This window comes from Vanellus vanellus (assembly GCF_965231255.1).
Source record: "Vanellus vanellus genome assembly, chromosome: 1".
Taxonomy (NCBI): domain Eukaryota; kingdom Metazoa; phylum Chordata; class Aves; order Charadriiformes; family Charadriidae; genus Vanellus; species Vanellus vanellus.
The window spans coordinates 21572044-21593263 of record NC_138905.1 but is presented as its reverse complement, the minus strand read 5'-3'; positions in this window follow the sequence as shown (position 1 = coordinate 21593263).

Here is a 21220-nt window from a genome sequence, read left to right as displayed (position 1 = left end):
TGAATTACATACTAGGGAATGTATTTTAAAAGTTACTGAAGCAAAAATGTAAGGGAAAAAACAATGAATGTGAGAAGGCAGTGTATACTAATAATTATCATCCTGTAATCTGATTGTAAAATAATCTAAAATAATCTGACCTAAAAGAATTGAAATAAATGTATAAAAGCTCTTTTTTAATGGTTAATTACTTAGTTAACTAAAATTATTTTTTGCATAGTCTATATAATATTTTTCTCTCCAAATTTAAGAAGCAGTTTATTTTCAAAATGTGATTTCAGAACTTAAAATTTTCCTTGGTGGGTGTATGTGTCATATTTACTCAATCACTAATTTCAGATTTTTTCACAGACACCGTTTGCAAATATCTTAGTGCAATTTCAGAGTACTGAGCTGTGTGCTTTGGAGGGACAAGTTCCTCTGGAGCTAGCTGAGGACTCAGCACCATGTTGCCCAGAGTGGTATAGACATTCTCCCACACACTTCACAGGCAAATTGGTTGGGACCCTCACCTTAAAAACCTCGCTGCGCCTGGACCTTGGATTGTAGTCTGATCTGCAATTCATAAAAAAGTATGATCAAAAGATAGGCGTTCTGCATCTCGTTTCCATTTGTTCTCCAGATTCTTAGAAATCCCACACAGACGCTTTAATTCATAACTCGGTGTGTCTTCAAGAAGAATACAGAGCACTGTGTTGACCTAGTGTTTCCAGCTTGCTTTCCTACACTGTACAGTTGTCATTCCACTAGTAATTTATTTTAAAAGTCATCAAATGGAGCTCTGAAAATCAAGTCAACAACACTATCCATAATAACAATGACTAACTTGCAGTATTTAAAGAGTGCTTGTCCTCTTCAAAGCATTTAGCAAATATTAATTTGTGATCAGCTGAAGAATAAGAAAATTTTGGACAGAATATTCTAATGCATAAGGCTTTGATTAATTAGTATTTATAGTGTCAGCTTTATCCCTGGCAGGATTCTCTGGATGTACTTGGAATTTCCTCTGAATGATTTTGGCCCACTGTATTTACCTGCCTTTCTGCGATGTATTAGTACAAATCTGAAACATTAATGTCTGGCACAGCATCACTTTTTATGCAGTGTTTTTCATTTTTATCTCTTGGATACCATGCTTTGCAGATTTTGGACAGACAACTGAAAGCAGTAACATACAAATGCATCATGGGCCATTTAAAAATTATCCTTCGCATAGCTGATCAGCAACACCAAGGGAGGTGGGACCTAACCCTGTGCAGCTCTCCAGAGGCCACAGAAATGGCGAACTGTGAACATGAGTAAGGGGTGAGGGCAGATGGAAAGAAGCATGTGTGCCAAGAGTCCACAAGGACAATTTCTAGCTTGCAAATACTTCAAAAGAGCCAGGGAAATTATGGAGCCATAGAATGGGCTGTGTTCCTCAATGATCTCCTGGAAACGCAGTGGGGAAAACACTACAGAAAAGATTTTATCGCCTGTTATAGCCATTTTGTGCTATTCTTGAGAGAGAGAGTTGCTGTAGAAAGGTCCCATGAAAAAATCTTTGGTGTGGATAACGGCTGATCAGGCTGTTCCTTCAGGAGCTCCCAGGAATTCCCAGGAGCATAAACCAAGTAGGCCGAGTTTTAGGTTTTGAGGTGTTTTTTTTCTGTGTCTGATCTTTATACATCCTGACCCAAAGCAAACGTCAAAATCTCCTGCTCTGAGGGAGGTTGAATACTCCTAGGGCTAACTTAGATTTCCTTTCTTACCTTAGATTTTGTGAAGATAGATTGACTAGATGAGCAAGTGCTTTGATATATTTTCTATCCGGTCACAGATCATCTCTTTCCTTTGACATTCCCTTCTGTCACTGAACATATCCCCTTTAAGAGTAGACAGCGATCTGAGGAAACATCAGTTCACTGTAACCTCCACCTGCCTGTACCAAGATAGACAACATATATTTCTACCTCATTGCATTGCCTATGTATACAGAGTTTTTATCTGTTGGTTTAGGAGTTTTTTTCATCTTATGGCCCTGATGATTGCTTTAGAGACGATATGAACTCAGTCGATTGATAACTTCCGAATAACCATCATCAATAACCTGAGAAAGAGGTCCTTTTCTTTTCTTAGTAGAGCTGCACTGTCTCAAATGTTTTTTAACGATTTGTGGAATTTTGGGCAAATTATTCTTCTCGATAGAAGTTGTGTAATCCTGGTTTAGTCTTTCTAACAAAATCCAATATTTTAATGCAGAATTTTCACTTAAGTACTGCTCTTCTGACTCTCTACAAGGTGGCTTGGTATTGCACTGCATCATCTAAAATATTTTGCTATTCCCAGTAATGAAAATATTCACCTGGCAATTGAAAGAAAGACAGAGTTCAAAAATAAGATACCAGTTAGGAGGCATTAGTAGCTTCACGAACATATATAGAGTTCAGGTTTCCTTAGGAATTAACACAGATCCTCTCTTTTCTTTGGCATTCCCTTTTGCCATAGAGAGTGTCCTTATAAGTATACATAGTGATATGGGGAAACGTTTGTTCAATCTAACTTCTGCCAAACCATTTCAGCGTTCTCATTGGTGCAGGTTTGTTCAAAAAACAATATGTGGAACATATTAACCCAACAGCATAGAAGCACCAAAATAATAAAAACAAAGATTCCGTAAATGCAGTATATTTTTATATATTTTAACAGCATATGAAACAATTATCCCTTCTACGTTTTGCAAGTGCTTGTTTAATTAACTGAATATAAGATAGGTAATTTGTAAGTAAATACTATGTTTCAGTATCTTATTAAGTCTTACTTCTGATGGACCATTGCCTGCTTAATATTTCTGCAGAATCTGGTGTACATTGCTTTTTCCAGCTTCTGTTCTCAGATCACAAAATCACGTGGGGGCCTCCTTCAGCAAGTTTAAAAAAAAACAGACATAGTCTTTTTCTGAAATCTTTCAACCACAACTGAACATCAAACAAGGGACAGACAGTCATTAGAGCAGCACCCTTTTCCTGGCTCTTCTAGTGATTTAGCTGGAAATTTCACAATGCCTTCAGTTGCCAAATTAGAGCACAGAGACTCTTTTTCTTTGGTTGTTACTGGCTCAGTAACCATTGCAAAAGATTTATACCTGTACTTATCCTGGATGCATCTGTTGCTCCATTCCAAACATGCAATACTTATGTTGTTTCTTATGCTGATCTTTTTTATGCCTCCCTGTTAACTGCTCAATCTAATCGAATTGATTGAAGATTATTTTTTTTCCATCAGCTGAGTATCTTTCTCCTCACTCTTTCACATAACTGAAACAACAGGTAACCACGAGCAACCTTCAAACATCTCTTAACTAACAAAATTTTTGTATACCTGCCAGCTACTGTTAGTTCCAACAAAGGCAATTATTATTTTATGGCACAGAACAAATAACGTCCAAATCTTAGCTATACTGCAGATAATAAATTTATAAAGAACTCTTTGCAGTACAAAAGACCAAATGAATTTTTAAATTTTCATGGTTGAACATTTAATTGAAGTTTGGCTGACAACTCAGTGGTTTCATCTGAATATTTGTTATAATATTGACAATTCGTCATACACATCTATTTAGGAGATAACAGGCAAATAAGTATGTAAAGGCTTCGTGCTCTTTCTTCGTTGGCACTTTCTGGCAACAGTCCTATTCCTGCAGCAACATACTACACCTGATCCTCTTGTCAATAAAACTACAGTACTTCTGACACAGGATCATTTCTTTTGCGTCACGGATTTGATGGTACAAAAGTGTCAGAGGTTCATCTGTGGAATAAAAAAACAAATAACTTAGCAGATGAAGAAGAAAGTAGAGAGAAGAAAGAGAGCTTATTTGACTGAAATTTAGAGAAAGAAGTACCTACAGAGAGGAAGTTTTCCCCGTAGGAAGTTAATAAGTGCTGAAGTGCTGCTCTCTCTCAGTACTGTTTACAGAGAGAGTTGATGACAATATTAGTTCTAATTTGAACATCTCATTCAGGTGGTAAAATCAAGTAAGATGAATCAAGGCTTTGGAACTAACAATTTTCTATCACTCATGGTATAAAGCAAGTTTTGGAAAAACAGTTGGATTTCTCTCCATTGACAAGCTACACGGGGTCAGACTTTCAAAAGAGCTTAGGTCTCTGGTTCTAACTACTCCAAAAAAGTATTTTTCAAGCTCTTCAAAGATTTTCCACATGAGGATTTTCAACACATCCACCAGTTTCTATGTTGAACTTTCCTCAAAAAAATGAATCACTCCAGCTTATGAACACGATCTGAGTTCCTCTGGAAAGATGGTCCTGATTCTAAGTGCTAAAAATATGACCTTAAGGGTCATATCCCTTGGGATCCCTTAGGGATCTATGTCCCTAAGTTGATTTGTTTGTAATATAACTAATGCTTATAAGGCAACTGGATACAAGTTGGAAGTCTATATATGCATATAAAATTTTATTTTCGGTAACAAAAATCTGTATTCTTATTAGAATTTTCCCATCTGCACTAGTCTTTAAAATAAAAACCATCTAGAATGTTCATCTTGAAAAAATACCCCAGAGAATTCCCTCCCTCCCCTCTGTGGTCCATCTACAGATATTGTTATAATCCAACATAACCTTTTAGATCATTAAAATGACGGAGCTGTCTTAAGAAAGATCACGGTGTTCCTTGCCTCAAACACCTTGGCAATGTTGATTGCACAGCTCAACGCTCTGTTCTGCATCCGGGAAGAGAGCGTAACAGAGGAGCTGCCATCATTCACCAGCGTGCACGCAGAGTGTACCTGCTACAGGCACCTGCGTGGACACAAACAATAGCTCGGTAACTCTGCTTACTGTTTTCTTCATATATACACACACTCTAAAAAAATAGAAACGCAAGCTTTAGTGCCAGCCCAGATGTGTATTTTGAAAGGTCAGTTTAAATCATCAGAAGTAGTTGAAAAGATGCCAGTTGAAAAGATGCCTTTCCACTGGGTCTTTTTGCTCTTGTGAACAAATGTTTCTTAATGCTGAATACCTACATAAAGGGCAAGTTCTCCCCACAGATCTGCACAGTGCCTTTATTACTGCCACTGGGCTCACACTCATATACAGACTTTTCCGTTGCACAGAAATCGCAGTTTAAGTATTAAACTCAATACGCGTCACGAGGGACTGGGGACACGTGTCCCTTTTTTTCACAATATATATGTGGAAGTAAACGGTGGTGTTATCTCCTTTATAAATGATTTAATGCTAGCATTTTAGCAACGTCTGTAGCACCAGCAGTCTGTCCTGCTGTCCAGTCAATCCATGTTATAGAGGTGCAAAGGGGATTCGGAGACCCAAGATGAGCACCAGGTGCTGAGGTGTTATGTAAAGGAGGACACAGGCTGGAGCACCTCGTTTTGACTTGAGTTTCACGCTGATGCACTAAAACTATGCATGCGTACAAGAAGGAAACACCCCGAAGGCATGGGGAGACAACAAGCGCAAACTATCAGCAGTGTAAATGTGGAAGTTGGTAATCTCATCTGCTTGGCATGTATGAGAAACGAGCGAGCTGCAGGCTGCCCGAGGCTCTGGTTAACTCAGAAAGAGGAAGAAGTCAGAGTGACGGTTTCTGGACAAAACATGACAATGATGGTATAAACAGTAATATGAGCAGGAACTACATATTTATTTGCACATTCTTGTATACATTGGACACCAGTGCATTATAAACATTCATTCATAAAGATAAAGGATTTTATTAATTTTTTATTAAGAGAATCAATGGAATCTTTTCGAAGAATCAACATTTTCTGCGTGATTTTGCTATCTTTTTTTTCCAAAAAAAGTAGAGCATTCAATTAAAAAAAAAGTAAGGAAAATTTCTTTTTAATAAAAAATGGTTATTCCTTATTTTCATTGGACTGTTACCTTTTTGGGCAATTAACAGAGCTTTATATGACATAGATATGCATAAGAGGTGTCGGGACAAGCAGAACATACAGAATAACTGTGGTAATAAGAATACCTCTAAATCTAACATTTAGCTATGAAAGAGTTAAGAAGAAAAGTTCACGCTGAACAACTGCCATTTTTCCAATGGGTAATAAGTAAATTCGCCAACAGAATATCAACTACAAAAAACAGGTGCCATTAGGTTTAACTACACAGTTCTTCATATCAAAGGCTAAAATGGCTACACGTTGCATAGGATTCTATTTTTAATGTGAAACTCTTAGAAGTAGCAGCATATCTCTAACGAAACTTACATAAGAGTGAAAGCAAGGGTTAATGAATTACATAGAAAGTAACATCAATATGAAACTATTTGCAAACATAATCGTATGGATTCTCAGGTATCATGGCTGATGGGCAAGGAATTGGTTTGAGACATATTAAAATATTTCTTTGCTGATTGAGTTTAATACCAAACATGACTGACCATAATACCAAAAGAGTATTATCCCATAATTACAAAGTTTTGGAGGAAAGGGCTAGAATGACCACTGCTTTGTATGAATTGGTGTAACAGCCACTAACAAGTATCTCTTGTCAAGTTTTAGGTATCTTCACACATTGTATGAATACATCAAGCTTTTCAGACCATTGCAAGCTGCAAAGATTGGAACCTAATTTTTACTAGGCAGGACTGGAGTAGGTTGAATTCATCACTCAGCTCAGGTCTCATTCTCACTAGGACTGTCTTAAACGCATTAAAAAGTAGATATTCAAGCAGGGCCAAGGCACTTAAGTCCATCAGGACCAATGAAAATCAATGGCACGTCTACCTCTATATCACTGAACTATTTTTGAAACTTTGTCTGTAGAGAAATAAGCTATTTTCATATGTCACATGTATACACGTTAAGATACTCATACACATATTTACTGTGTGCAAGTAACTACTACCTTAATGACTGCAAACGGCATGACATCAAACCAAGCATGCTTCATGCAGTGTGACAAACTGAGTGGGGAACCCAAGACCCAAAAACTTCCTGGTCATATCCTTCCCTTCCCCTTTTGACAACTGCAGGTGATGACACTGGCTTGTACAGTACTTCTCCGAGTAAAGCAGCTTTGGTAAGATGCATGGAAGTGCACAAGCCATTCAGCCTAAAGGTTACGTGACGTTCTGTTCGCTTACAATTCAGAAGCTATCAGCAGAAGTGCTGAGAAAACACGAAGATCAAGAACAAAAGGAAACAACAAAAAAAGAAGAAAAAAATGCATTCATTGTTTTTCCAGATTGAACAGATGTGTAGGGATATATTTGACTCCTCCACAAAATAATTACAGAGAAATTATTTCTCTGACTCAAAACCAAAAGATTTTATCTACTGGTAAATTTAAATGATGCTAACCTAAACCAAATATTCATTTCCCTTCTAATTTCTCATCCTTGTTCAACTTTAGTTTATTATGAATCTATAGACTACACAGCTTAGAAACTTTGAAACCGAGCAACAGTTACCATTTTTCTGAAGGCTTTTCTACTTTCCCCCCCCCCTACGTTTTTCACTTCGTTATTGTTTTCCTACTTTATATATATTTCTGAACCCATGGACAAACTTTTGTGCTACAGTTGTGTGACACACAAGGAAGCATGCAAGAGGTGGAAGCTGGGACAGGTGACCCAGTAAGAACACAGAGACACTATCCAAACATGCAGGGATGGGGCTGGTAAAGCCAAAGACCACTTGGAGTTGAAGCCTGTGCGGTGAGGGACATGATGGGCAACAAGAAGGGCTTCTACAGATACATCATCAGTAAAGTGAAGTCAAGGGGAAATGTGGGCCAGCTGCTGAATGGGGCAGGGAAGCTGTTGACAAAGGATACAGAAAAGTCCAAGGTGCTCAATGCCTTCTTCATCTCAGTCCTTACCACTAAGACTGGCTTTCAGGATTCCCAGGACTGTGAGACCAGTGAGAAAGTCTGGAACAAGGAAAACTCACCTCCAGTGGAGGAGGATCAGATTAGGGAATACTTAAAAAAACTGAACAGACACAAGTCCAGGGATGCACCCATGAATGCTGTGGAGGCTGGTCAATGCCATTGCAAAGCCAGTCTTGATCATCTTTGAAATTTCAGTCATGGTGGCTGGAGGAGGTTCCCAAGAATGGGAAATATCACTTCTGTCTTCAAGAAAGTAAGTAGAGGTCAGCCTTACCTCAGTCCCTGGGAAAGAGATGGAGGCCTTGCAGCAACTGCGACCCATGTATTCTGGCTGCATTAGGAAGCGTATCTCCAGAAGGTTATCTCCTTTGCCTCTACTCGGTATTTGTAAGGCCACATCTGAAGTATTGTGGCCACTTCTGGGCTGCCCAGTACAAGAGAGACGTGGACATGCTGGAGAGAGCCCAGTGAAGGACCACAAAGATGGTAATGGGACTGGGACACCTTTCACACAAGGAAAGCCTGAGAGAGGTGAGACACTTCAGCCTGGAGAAGAGAAAGGTCAGGGGGATGTTATCCATGTGTCTAAATTCCTGATGAGAGGGCATAAAGAAGACAGACACAGGTCCTTCTCAGTGGTGCCCAGTGACAAGACAAAAAGTACAAACTGAAACACAAGAAATTCTGTCTGACATTAAAAAAGAACATTTTTGCTGTGAGGGTGGTCTCTGACACAGGTTGCCCAGAGACATTGTGGAACCTCCATCCCTGGAGATTTTCAAAAGCCATCTGGACATGGTCCTGGGCAACTGGCTATAGGTGACTCTGCTTGAGCAGGGAGGTTGAACTATGTGATCTCCAGATATGTCTGAAAACATCAGTGTTTTTGTGATTCTGTGACAGTTGCTTCAATGTTTCAGTTATAGTTTAAATTTTTTCCTTATTTTCTTATTTTTTTCTCAGTCCCTTTGACTGTAATAGAGATGGCCCATCCCTGGAAGTGTTCAAGGCCAGGTTGGATGGGAATTTGAGTAACGTGGTCTAGTGGAAGGTCTCCTGTCCGTGGCAGGGGGCTTGGAATTAGATGATCTTTAAGGTTCCTTCCAACTCAAACCATTCTATGATGATTATATGAATTTCCTAATTCTTAGAGTTGTCCTTTTCATTCTTTGTTTCTCTCCAGTGACCTAAACCTCCATAGCATGTTAAGTAATTTTTTGTACCAACAATTTATTTCTTCCAACTTTGAATTAAGTGACACATTCATAAATATTTCTACCTCCTTTGTGTGCATCTTCTACAAATAAAACCCCAACCTTCCATATTTTCCTTTGCAAACAGGACAGCTAATAAAAATTCCTTCTCGAGCAATAGAAATACCTGAAGATAGCAAGTAGCGAGCAATTGCAGATTCAACTCTTGGAAACACCTTTTTGTATCACCTTTAGGAAAGGTGGCGCAGAATGGTTCACACCAGCCCTGAGGTGAGGAATAAACAGTCCAGTGATGCAGCCAAGTATCAGTGCTCTTCCCAGCTCTTCCTCACCTCTGTGCCCATGCCTCCAGGCACACGCCTCACAGACGCCACTTTTCCTGAGTTTGTGTTTAGCACTATTGCACCCAGCACTGATACTGCAGCCGACAGCGCAAGAGCAAACACATGACACAGTGACACGGTGTATATTAAGAGCACTCAGAGGAATTTTGACATAAATATTAGCTTTCATAAGAGTAATGTAGTGCAGGGGTTCTCTTCCCTGCGCTCTGTGATTTGGTGTATCACTATAACTTTTCACAGCTTTTAGATCATTGGGTATTCACAAAAAAAACACTTCATGAACAGAAACAGAAGATGGCCATTCCCTGGCTGTAATTCAACATCCTTTAGTTATGAGTTACCCTGTAGGAATCCTAAAAAGGCAATTCAAAATATAGATTGAAAATTATGAGTAGGTTTTGGTTTCATTGCCTTCTCTGATTCTTTAGCATAACTTTATTCATATATCTATTTATACTTGTGAACATGTCCTGGAATAACTTTGCCACTATACTACAACATCCCCATTGTAAATACTTTCCAGCAGGAACAAGAGAAGCCAGTTTCCCAGCCAAGAAACCAGACTTCAGGAAGTGATCTCAGTGGGCATATCCTTCTTTTCTGGAGTTATTTGCTTGAGACAAAAGTCAAATGAGGACACATCTAAGCCTACAAACTAGAGTAAATAAAATGTGCTACAAATTAAAGGGAAATCAGTCAAAAGAGGACATATAAAGTACATTAGGTTCTCTTTCTTTTGTCTACGATAGACACTTCTGCAATTAAAATAGTAAACTTTTCTAATTTACATACTGACGTGATAAAGCACCATTTAACTGTAAAAGTGCTCCAGATATTCTATTGTGATCTAAATACATATGTGGATTAAGGAGTGTGTTAAAAAAACCTGTCTGTCTTCAGATGAAGAAGGGTTGTAAAACCTTATAAAATGGCATGAGGCGTTGTATCACACGCACTGAATTTCTGCCAGGAAGCAAAGAAAATCTTTTCTTTCCCTGCTCCTTATGCTCAAGACAGTATGTGAAAGTTAAGTTACAGAGGCATTTGACAGTGATAAATGGAAGCCTCAGAACATATTCTTATCTTACTAATTTGTGAAAGCTGATTTCACTTTTTTTCTAAGATTTGAGAACTGTTTATGAATCATGGCTTCATAAGTATCTGACAGTTTTAAGGATCTTTTTTTTCAATACCATGACTACAAATATTTTTCCATAGGGCACCTATTTATTTAGTAGTTATGATGGAAAGATACTTTGAATATTGTAGTTGATACTTTGCAGTTTCCATCACTCAGTGTAGAGTCCTGTATTCACTGTACGTCTTTCACCTGTGAATACATCATTATCTATTTCCTTGTGATCTTTTTTTCTGCTACTATCAGTATAATACCTGAATGCACTGGAAAAGATCACGAAAAGCTCTTGACAGCATCTGTGTGAGATTTACCGGCATTATTACTTCCATGTTTCAGGGACAGGAGAACTGAGAAGCACAGAGATGTTACTATTAGAGTCCAAGTCATTCCGAAATTTATCTTCATCTAGCCTTCACCTAATTCTTCACCCTAACCTCCTTGTTATTTCTACACCTCCTTTAACTCTTCACCAGTGTTCATTCTACACATTGGTGCATCCTCCCTTTCTAGGCAGCAATACAGGCAAAAAAAATGACAAGTTCATAGCCATTTTTCAGTACCTAGTATGACAATAGTCCCTGATAGCTGAGAGCAGCAACTCTAAGGAAAATTCTGCTCAATTCTTCCAGCCTTGGACTTAAGCCTGCCCAGTTCCAACGAAATCTTCAGATAGTTGGCGTACAAGTATCTAAAGGGTGGGTTGAAGGAGGATGGAGCCAGGCTCTTTTCAATGGTTCCCAGTGACAGGACGAGGGGCAATGGGCACAAGTTAGAACACAGGAAGTTCCGTTCAAATACACGGAAACACTTCTTTACGGTGAGGGTGACAGAGCACTGGCACAGGCTGCCCAGGGAGGTTGTGGAGTCCCCTTCTCTGGAGATTTTCAAGCCCCGCCTGGATGCAGTCCTGAGTAATGTGCTCCAGGCAATCCTGCTTTGGCAGGGGAGTTGGACTAGATGATCTCTAGAGGTCCCTTCCAACTCTGAAAAGTCTGTGATTCTGTGTGATTCTGTGATTCTGTGATACACTAATAATCTCTATTGTGAATGTGGATCTAATGAGCCTCTGAGGTTTAAGAAGGCTTGTAATTTGGCCAAATATGCACAGATGTGGCAACAAGGTGATTTCTAACATCAGAATGACCTCACCATATTTGTTGCTAGACAGAAAATTGAAGATAACTCAGCAAAATACTTACCAGCAGTTCTACCATTAATTAAATGCAGTTTCCCTGTCCTCAAAAAAACCCAGACGAATCATATTTGATTGAAACTTCTTCCCTCTTCCCTCACCAATGAAATTATGCATTTCAGCTCAAACAGTTAAAGTTTGTCAACCTTATAAGCAAATGAAAACTAGAATACTACAGAAATTATTGGGCAACTTTATAGGGCTTCTGTGTGTGTGTAATGAAGTAACTAAACCAAAAAATCTAGGAAAATATATAAAGTGTCAGAAAAAGTAAACCTTCCTAACAATTGTAGAGAAAATAAGTCAGAAGAGAGTGAATAAATGAATAAATAAATTTTACTGAAGTCTTTAAAGAGAATAAATTCCAGTTGGAACATTTTGATTTTAAATTCAATTTTCTATCTATCTAATTTTTGCTCTGTTATTAGTCTATAACACTTCACTCTTAGAGACCTTATGAAAAATGTACATCCTTTTTGAATACATTTCGTGCCTAATAGATAAGACATAATTGTATTAACACATTTAATCATTAAAACTCTTTAATGAACAATGATTCATTCAAAATACTAACCTATTTATAGTTAACTTTCCAGACTTGTTAAGGAACAGGACAGAAGGAGAGCAAAATCATGTTGAAGTAATTTTCAACATGACTTGCTTTTTAAAAAAATATTAAAGAGCAGAGAATTACTTACAAAAAATCAGCAGAAAAGGCTGGCAATATTACAGAGTGTGTCAAAATACTAAATTGTGTTATAAGCACTTGTCTACATTGATGAGGAGTCATTTCTTGAGAATTAAGTTTTATGCAAATGCAGAGTTTCTTTTGACTTCCATGAATTTGATCCAGGCACCCAGTGATGATGAAACAATATATTAAATCACTTGATCCACCAAAACTTTCCCATCCCAAATATGTTGGGAAATATCCACAAATATCCACAAATTTCTTGAGAGCAGAAACCAAAGGTGTATATTAATCCCTCATGAAAGATTTTTAATAGCTTTTTTACACATAGGTTCAGATCGGGTCAGACAAGCTAAAGCCCAGTCAGAACTAAATCTGGACAGGGACATTAAGACAAACAAAAAATCTCTCTTTAAGTATGTCAGCGAGAAAAGAAAGACTAGAGAAACTGTGGGCCCTCTCTAGAAGGAAACATAAGAACTGGTTACCCGGGACAGAGACAGAGCTGAGGTACTTCTGACTTTTTTTTGCCTCAGGCTTCACTGGCAAAGACAAAAGATGCAGCCACACTACCCTTGACGCAGAATGCAAAGACGAGGATTGGGAAAATGGAGAACTGCCCACTGTAGGTGAAGAACAAGTGCGAGACCACCTGAAGAAATCTGAAGGTGCACGAGTCCATGGGACCTGATGAGATATATCCGCGGGTCCTGAGGGAACTGGCAGATCAAGTCGCTAAGCCACTAGCCATCATATTTGAGAAGTCGTGGCAGTCTGGCGAGGTTCCTGCTGACTGAAAAAGGGGAAACAACCCCTATTTTCAAAAAGGGAAACAAGGAAGACCCAGGGAACTACAGGCCAGTCAGTCTCACCTCTGTGCCTGGCAAGATTATGGAGCAGATACTCCTGGAAACTCTGCTGAGGCACGTAGAAAACAAGGAGGTGATTGGTGACAGCCAGCATGGCTTCACCAAGGGCAAGTCATGCTTGACAAATTTGGTGGCCTTCTAAGAAGGGGTTACAGCGGTACTGGACAAAGGATTACCAACTGATGTCACCTGCTCAGATTTGTGCAAAGCGTTTGACACTGTCCCACACGATATCCTGGTCTCTAAATTGAAGAGACATGGATTCGACAAATGGACCGCTCAGTGGATAAAGAACTGGCTGGACGGTCGCACTCAAAGAGTTGTGGTCAACGGCTCTATGTCCAAGTGGAGAGCAGTGACGAGTGGCATTCCTCAAGGGTCGGTACTGGGGCCTGTACTGTTCAACATCTTTGTCAGTGACATGGACAGTGGGGTCGAGTGCACCCTCAGCAAGTTTGACAATGATACCAAGCTCTTTGGCAAGATAGACACGCTGGAGGGGAGGGATGCCATCCAGAGGGACCTGAACAGGCCGGAGAGGTGGGCCCAAGCCAACCTCATGCAGTTCAACAAGGCCAAGTGCAAGGTCTTACATCTGGGTCGGGGCAATCCCAAGCACAAATACAGGTTCAGTGGGGAATGGCTGGAGAGCAGGCCTGAGGAGAAGGACCTGGGGGTGCTGATTGACAAGAAGCTCAACGTGAGCCAGCAACGTGCAATCGCAGCCCAGAAGGCCAACCATATCCTGGGCTGCATCAGAAGTGTGGCCAGCAGGTCAAAGGAGGTGATTCTGCCCCTTTACTCCACTCTCGTGAGACCCCACCTGGAGTACTGCATCCAGCTCTGGAGTCCCCAACATATGAAGAACATGGACCTGCTGGAGCGTGTCCAGAAGAGAGCCACGAGGATGATCTGAGGGCTGGAGCACCTCTCCTATGAGGAGAGGCTGAAAGAGTTGGGGCTGTTCAGCCTGGAGAAGAGAAGGATCCGGGGAAATCTTATTGTGTCCTTCCAGTACCTAAAGGGGGCCTACAGGAGAGCTGGGGAAGGACTTTTTACTAGGGCATGTAGCGATAGGACAAGGGGGAATGTCTTTAAACTGGAAGAGGTCAGGTTCAGACTGAACATTAGGAAGAAGTTTTTCACTTTGAGGGTGGTAAGGCACTGGAACAGGTTGCCCAGAGAGTTTGTTGAGGCCCCATCCCTGGAGGTGTTCAAGGCCAGGCTGGATGTGGCCTTGGACAACCTGGTTTAGTGAGAGGTGTCCCTGCCTATGGCAGGGGGGTTGGAACTGGATGATCTTTAAGGTCCTTTCCAACCTAAGCCATTCTATGATTCTATGATATCCACTGAATATCTGTACACAGCATTAATGAGAAATTTGATAATTTATTATTTAAATCCAAGAATTTATTATTTAAATCCAATGTTTCCTCTGGGCTTGGGGGGGCAAAGGAGGGAGTGGAGAAAATACTTTCCAGAAAGCAAGAAGTACTTTACTTTGAGATTTGTACATATTCTGGAAGATTAAATAAAATAAAATAAAATAAAATAAAATAAAATAAAATAAAATAAAATAAATACAAACATAGCTAAAAGGAAATACAATCTTTCATGTTATTGAAATGGTTCTTGGTGAAAATTTAGCTATCATATATTTTGCCCTATCAAGGTCTTAGGGCTTGACTACACTGCATATTAAGACATTTTTGCGATGTCAGGGGTCATAGTTGTACTAGGTTTAATCTGGTTAGTACGGATAACAATAGCAATAAAGATGAGACCACATTAGCTTCAGAAAAGTCTATATAGAACAGCCAAGGGCCATAAGAAAACATTCGTTTATTTCCCTCCTGCTGAAGTGTGTGGTTTTTATTATTGCTAACTGAATTAAAACCAGCATGGATATTATACCCTTCTGTTCACTACAAAAACGTACAAAAGCAGGGGTATACAACCTGTCTGTTTCTCCTCTGCTCTGCTCTGGTGATACCCCACCTGGAGTCCAGCTCTGGAGACTCCTACATAGAAAATACATGCACCTGTTGGAGCGGGTCTAGAGGAGGGCCATGAAGATGATCAGAGGACTGGAGCACCTCTCCTATGAAGAGAGGCTAAGAGAGTTGGGGTTGTTCAGCCTGGAGAAGAGAAGGCTCTGGGGAGACCTTATAGTGGCCTTCCAGTACCTAAAGGGGGCCTAGAGCAAAGATGGGGAAGGAATTTCTACAAGGGTGTGTAGTGATAGGATGAGGGGGAATGGCTTTAAACTGGAACAGGGCAGATTTAGAATAGATATTAGGAAGAAACTTTTCACTGTGAGGGTGGTAAGGCACTGGCACAGGTTGCCCAGGGAAGCTGTGGATGCCCCATCCCTGGAACCATTCAAGGCCAGGCTGGATGGGGCTTTGAGCAACCTGGTCTAGTGGGAGGTGTCCCTGCTTATGGCAGGGGGGTTGGAGCTAGATGATCTTTAAGGTCGCTTCCAACCTAAACCATTCTATGATTCTATGACAATTCTTTTCAGCTATAGTGCTTGCATCTATTTACTCTGTTTCTGAAAGGCTCATAAGATACCAAGCTGCAGATGTCGTGTTTGGCTCTGGCAATTTGCTTTCTAATACCTTTTTTATTGGGAAAATATGGTTTCTGTTCCATCACACAACCAAATTTCAAACGTTGCTCTCACATGGCATTTAGGGGTTGCAATAGACCCAAAGGACCACACGGACCAATGGACAGAAGACTGTGGCTGAATACAAGCTGCTACCTCCAGAATAAAAAACCTGGCATATTTCCACCTTATTTTCAGTGATTAAAGAGCTGTTGAGAAAGTTATCGGTAACAAACTCCAAATACTGTTCTAGTAGCATCATGGTACCTCTGGCTACTCTTTTTTTTCCAGAAGCTGTACAAACAAGGGGAAGACAAGAACTGCCTTCACGCAAATACTTGTACTTGTATGGGGCAGTACATTAAAGTCCAGTGTTTCCTTATGTGGCACATCCAATTATGAGGAAAAAGAATATCATCATGGTCTTCAAAAGCCTCCACTGGAATTTAGGAGGTCTACTGCAGCAAGAAAGTTGGACTATTATGCTCTAAATCTACACAGAGAGATAGTTCCTTTGAAGAGTTTGAAGTCTCTTGTGCATAAGGCACAATGTGTGAAGTCAAGGCTTCATTCTCTATTTAGTGGAAGCTATTACTATATATGATATTTTATCACTTCACAATATATGCACTCTTTTTTTTTAAGTATCATCATATTCATTCAGAAATCTGTTTCTTTGCACAATTTTAAATTTTCGTAACCATTTAAGATGGAACCAAAGTCTATCTTCACTAAATTATTATGTACTAAATGCTGCCTTTTCTACAGATAGCAGTAACTTGCTAAACAATTGAGATATTGTTTAGTACATGTATGAAACACATACACAGGCAGAAAAGGTAATACTAGATTAGAATCCTGGAAGAAATCAGTGATCTTAGCTAATTAAAATCTAAATGCACAAGAGTAAGAAAATATCAGGAAAAAATCAAACTGCCCAAATAATGGAGCCAAAGAAAAAAGTTTCTCAAGAATTAGATTTCTGGTAATTAAATAAAAATTAAGGAAAAAAAAAATTACTTCCTGTAGAAATGCAAACGAGATCCCTAAAAGTATAAGTACACCCACGAGATAAATTTTTTGAAAAGGTTCTCGAAACCAAAGGAAACAAAGATATGGGGCATGGATGAGACCCTCATAGAAGGATACCTGACTTTTAACTCTTCCCCAAAGAATTTTGGCAAGTTGGTACTAACACGTAGATCTTCGGATGAGATCATATGTTTCTAACCAAGTAACAAGTCTTTCTGCAGATTTAACTGGGATGTCAGAGCACTGTCTATACAAAGGTTTACATTTGGTCTAAATTACATGTGGCACCACTGAGGATCATGACACATTTTTGTAGCCAGCAATAAATTTATAGCAGTCATAGAGTCTCTCTTCCCCCAGTTGCACTTGTAAATATTTCCTTTGGCAGGAGACTGTGAAAGAAGCCATACTCAGTACTCTTAACCTGATGATGAAGTCATACCATACAGAAAAATATCATAAGAGAAAAAGTGAATAAATCATCTTTCCTATAAAAATAAATACATAAATAATTAAATTCACAAAAATATGCAAAGCAGAGGTCCCTTCCAACCCTGACCATTCTGTGATTCTGTGATTTGCAGTTTGCAACTGGAAAAAAAAGAAATTTATGTACATCAGTATTGCAGATGAAGATTGAAATTTAAACCTGGTCTACCAAAACTGTCACCAAGATTTAAAGCTTTCTCAGATAGAGAAGGCCTAAATTTTAGCAAAAACAGGTCATTCATAGTTTGGGTGGAAACCAGTTGTTATTCATTATTATTCTGGTTATGACTCAAAGGGGAAAAAAGTTCCCCAGACAAAATTCAATGGTATGGGTGGAGCTTTGCTTTGAATTTTTGGTTTGTTTGAACTCAGTACTCAAAGCAAAACTTGGGGGATATGAATCCACATGAAATGAAAAAGTTAATAAGGACCCCTTTTGAACCAATTTGCTACGATTACACTGCTTTTGCTCTAAAGCTCCAAAACAGAAAACTATTTCAAAAATGCCCAGAATTCAAAATAGAGACAAGACATTTATAATAAACTTTCTGGAATGCTCAAAAGTAATTCCATGAGTCCCAGAATACTATAATTTAATAAGAGCTATTAATTTGCCACACTGTAAGACACAGAATGTCTCCAGCTTCTCACAATCCGCTTATAGCATACAGAAGAAATACTTTACTGAGGTGGGAGACAAGCTAAGTAAAGTCTTAGCTTTAGAAATAGAATAGAAGTTGAAGCCATTAAATCGAAGTCCAGGCAAAATTGATACCTATGTCCAAGCAACCCTACACCATGTTCTCCTCAGGAATATCATCTCTGCATCTCACACTGAGTGCGTATTAGAAAACCATTCTCACCATGTTTCATAACAATAATGTTGTTTTATACCTACCTACAGTGCATCGAAGGTAGCATTTTAGTTAAGAACAGGTATTCAATTTGAAAATTAATTTCCTGGTTGTCTCTCATTGAACTTGTGAACTCATTGAACAGTAAGACCTGGTTTCCCTGTGGAGGACAACAAACCAAGACAAGATGGTTCAGGAGTGCTTATCTTGTCCTTGGAGGTCTTATGGGCATTCTAAAGACAGAGAGACCAGGTGAGCATGAAGTTCCTGAAACGCATGTGGTATTGAAGTCACACCACCAGCACTAGCTGGCTTCCTCCACATGGCTGGCTTTGTTCAGTCACATGACTTGCTAATGTCACTTTAATGTACTTGATTTGATGATACATTAAGCCCAGTCAATTTTTCTGCCTTTAATCAGTAAGAAAAAGTCTTTAACTGCAACAGTCTAATACTTTTTCCTAATCACTTCAAACAATAAGTTCTGAGGACTTTTTGACTAATTCTACATAAAATGGACCTTTCTGTTCCTTACTAAATGCCTTGAATTATTCTATGCAGCAGGCTTAAAAATCACCAGTGGTACACAGCTATCTAGGCACAGGCTGTGCTTGGAGCAAGCTTCTCAACAAGTTTCAGAGGGCAGCTGCTCTATACCTTTCCCTGATAACGTCAAGCATATCCATTTGTCAGAGAAGTGAAAATGTACAGCAAACCCCTACCAGTTTGTGAAGACGGTTTGGAAGCCAACAAGCTTCAGAATTTTAGTTTTTAACTTGAAGACATAGATGAGAAGAAAGCAGATATCAATAAATAGGAATTTCCAGATAGGTCAAAAGAAATCTCAGATTCAGGAAAATCCCTAAAGAGCAGTGAGTTTGAGTGACACATAAGACTATTAGTGCAACTGTGCGTGAAACAGTAGATGATTTTGATTAGGTAAGTTTGGCTTCTAAGACTGATCTTCACATGAAAAGAATGTGATTAGGAGAGACCGATGATCTATAATATTTTTCTGCCTTCTCTCTTTCTTTCTCCATATGTGAGATATATATATATAATCTTAGAATTAGAGAATCGTTATGGCTGGAAAAGACTTTTGAGATCATCAAGTCCAACCATTATCTAACTTTACCAGGCCCACTTCTAAACCATGTCCCTGAGCGCCATATCTAGATGGCTTTTAAATACATCCAAGGATGGTGATTCAACTTGGCAGCCTGTTCCAGTCTTTGATAACCCTTTCAGTGTAGAAGTTTTTCCTAATATCTAACCTAAACCTCCCCTGGTGCAACTTGATGACATGTCCTCTTGTTTGTAACTTGTGAGAAGAGACCAGCACCCGCCTCTCTGCAACCTCCTTTCAGGTAGTTGTAGAGACAATAAGGCCTCCTTTTCTTCAGACTAAACAACCCCAAGTCCCTCAGCCACTCTTCATAAGACTTACTCTCAAGACTCTTCACAAGTGTTGTTGCCCTTCTCTGGACTCTCTCCATCACCTCAACGTCCTTCTTATACTGCAGCGCCCAAAATTGAACACAGGAATGTGTTCAATTGTGTGTTAATTTATTTTACATCCAGTTATTTATTTGTATATTTATGTGTATATGAATGTATAGGGCTGCTTTTTCTTTGACTTTATTTCATTTAATTCTATTTTCCTCCTTCATATTGTACCTGTCTCTTCCTTTTTGCTATTCCTCTTCTCTTCTGCATATCTGACCAGTTTCTCCTCTCTTCCACCTACCCATTTCATAGCTTCGTTCAGCGATTATCAGTCTTTTCTCCACATACAGATACATCTGGGTGTCTCCTGTTTCAGCATCTGGATCCACTAAACCTCTCCATGTGAGATCAGAGGCAGCCTCTAATGGTGGTGAAAAAAAAAACAACAAAAAAACCCAAGAAGAATGCTCCAGGCTACTAGCCAGCATTTTTAGTTGTCTTTCTTCAGAGAGTATCTATTCATCTGAGTTTGATTAAGAAAGATAGATTCTCCTAAGCAGTAATGACATATCCTTGTTTGGGTTTTTGCTTTCTCGGAAGCAACTAAATATACTGATGTATGCAGACATGCAGGTCTTCTGAGTGAATGATGATGAATATTTCCATATTTTACTGCATTTTAAGTAGCAGGTTGTTTACAAGATGACATTAGTCTACTGAAGCTGATTTCACCAGCATCCTTCAATGGAGAGATATATTCCTCTGTACAGCAGTTGGAATGTTTAAGTGAAGAGATGTGGTTAATCTGACTTAACTGTGAGAGACAACCTGCCATCAAAAGGAAAAGAGATTCCCCCCTCCTCTACACCACACGTGTCTTTGCGCTGAATCTAGCAACTGCTCAGTTTTGTGGTACTGAACTGATTAAAATCACCTTTTTTTATTTTATTTTTTCCTTTTTTTTTTTTTTTTTTTTTTTTTGGAGTGCTGGTTTTCAGCTGGATGAGGGAGCTGATCCAACCAAACTCACAGTTTCACAGGCGAGATGAGGGAAGACTGTGGTGTCACATCCTGATGGCTGCCTACAGTTTGGTTACAGCTGAAGCCATTGTCTCTGAGGAGACAGGACTGTATTTCTTCACTGACCACAGAGGGATCCTAGAACGTCAAGCATGCTGGTCTAAAGCTAGCTTTTGTCATTACGCCTCCTTTTCCTTCAGTTCTTATAACTTCTTCCTGTGGTACACGGAGGAAGTCTCAGAAACAGAAAGAGATGTGATCAGTGCTCAGTAAATTAACATATCCATTTAAAGAAAGATTTCAGACATGAAAGTAAAATATATTAATGTAGTTCATTGCAGCAGAGTAATTAAAATTATTAAGTAAATAATGGGAAAAATGGTTTCCCATAAAGTATTCAATAAATATCACAAATTTCACCAACTTAAAACTCTAGAAATATAGTA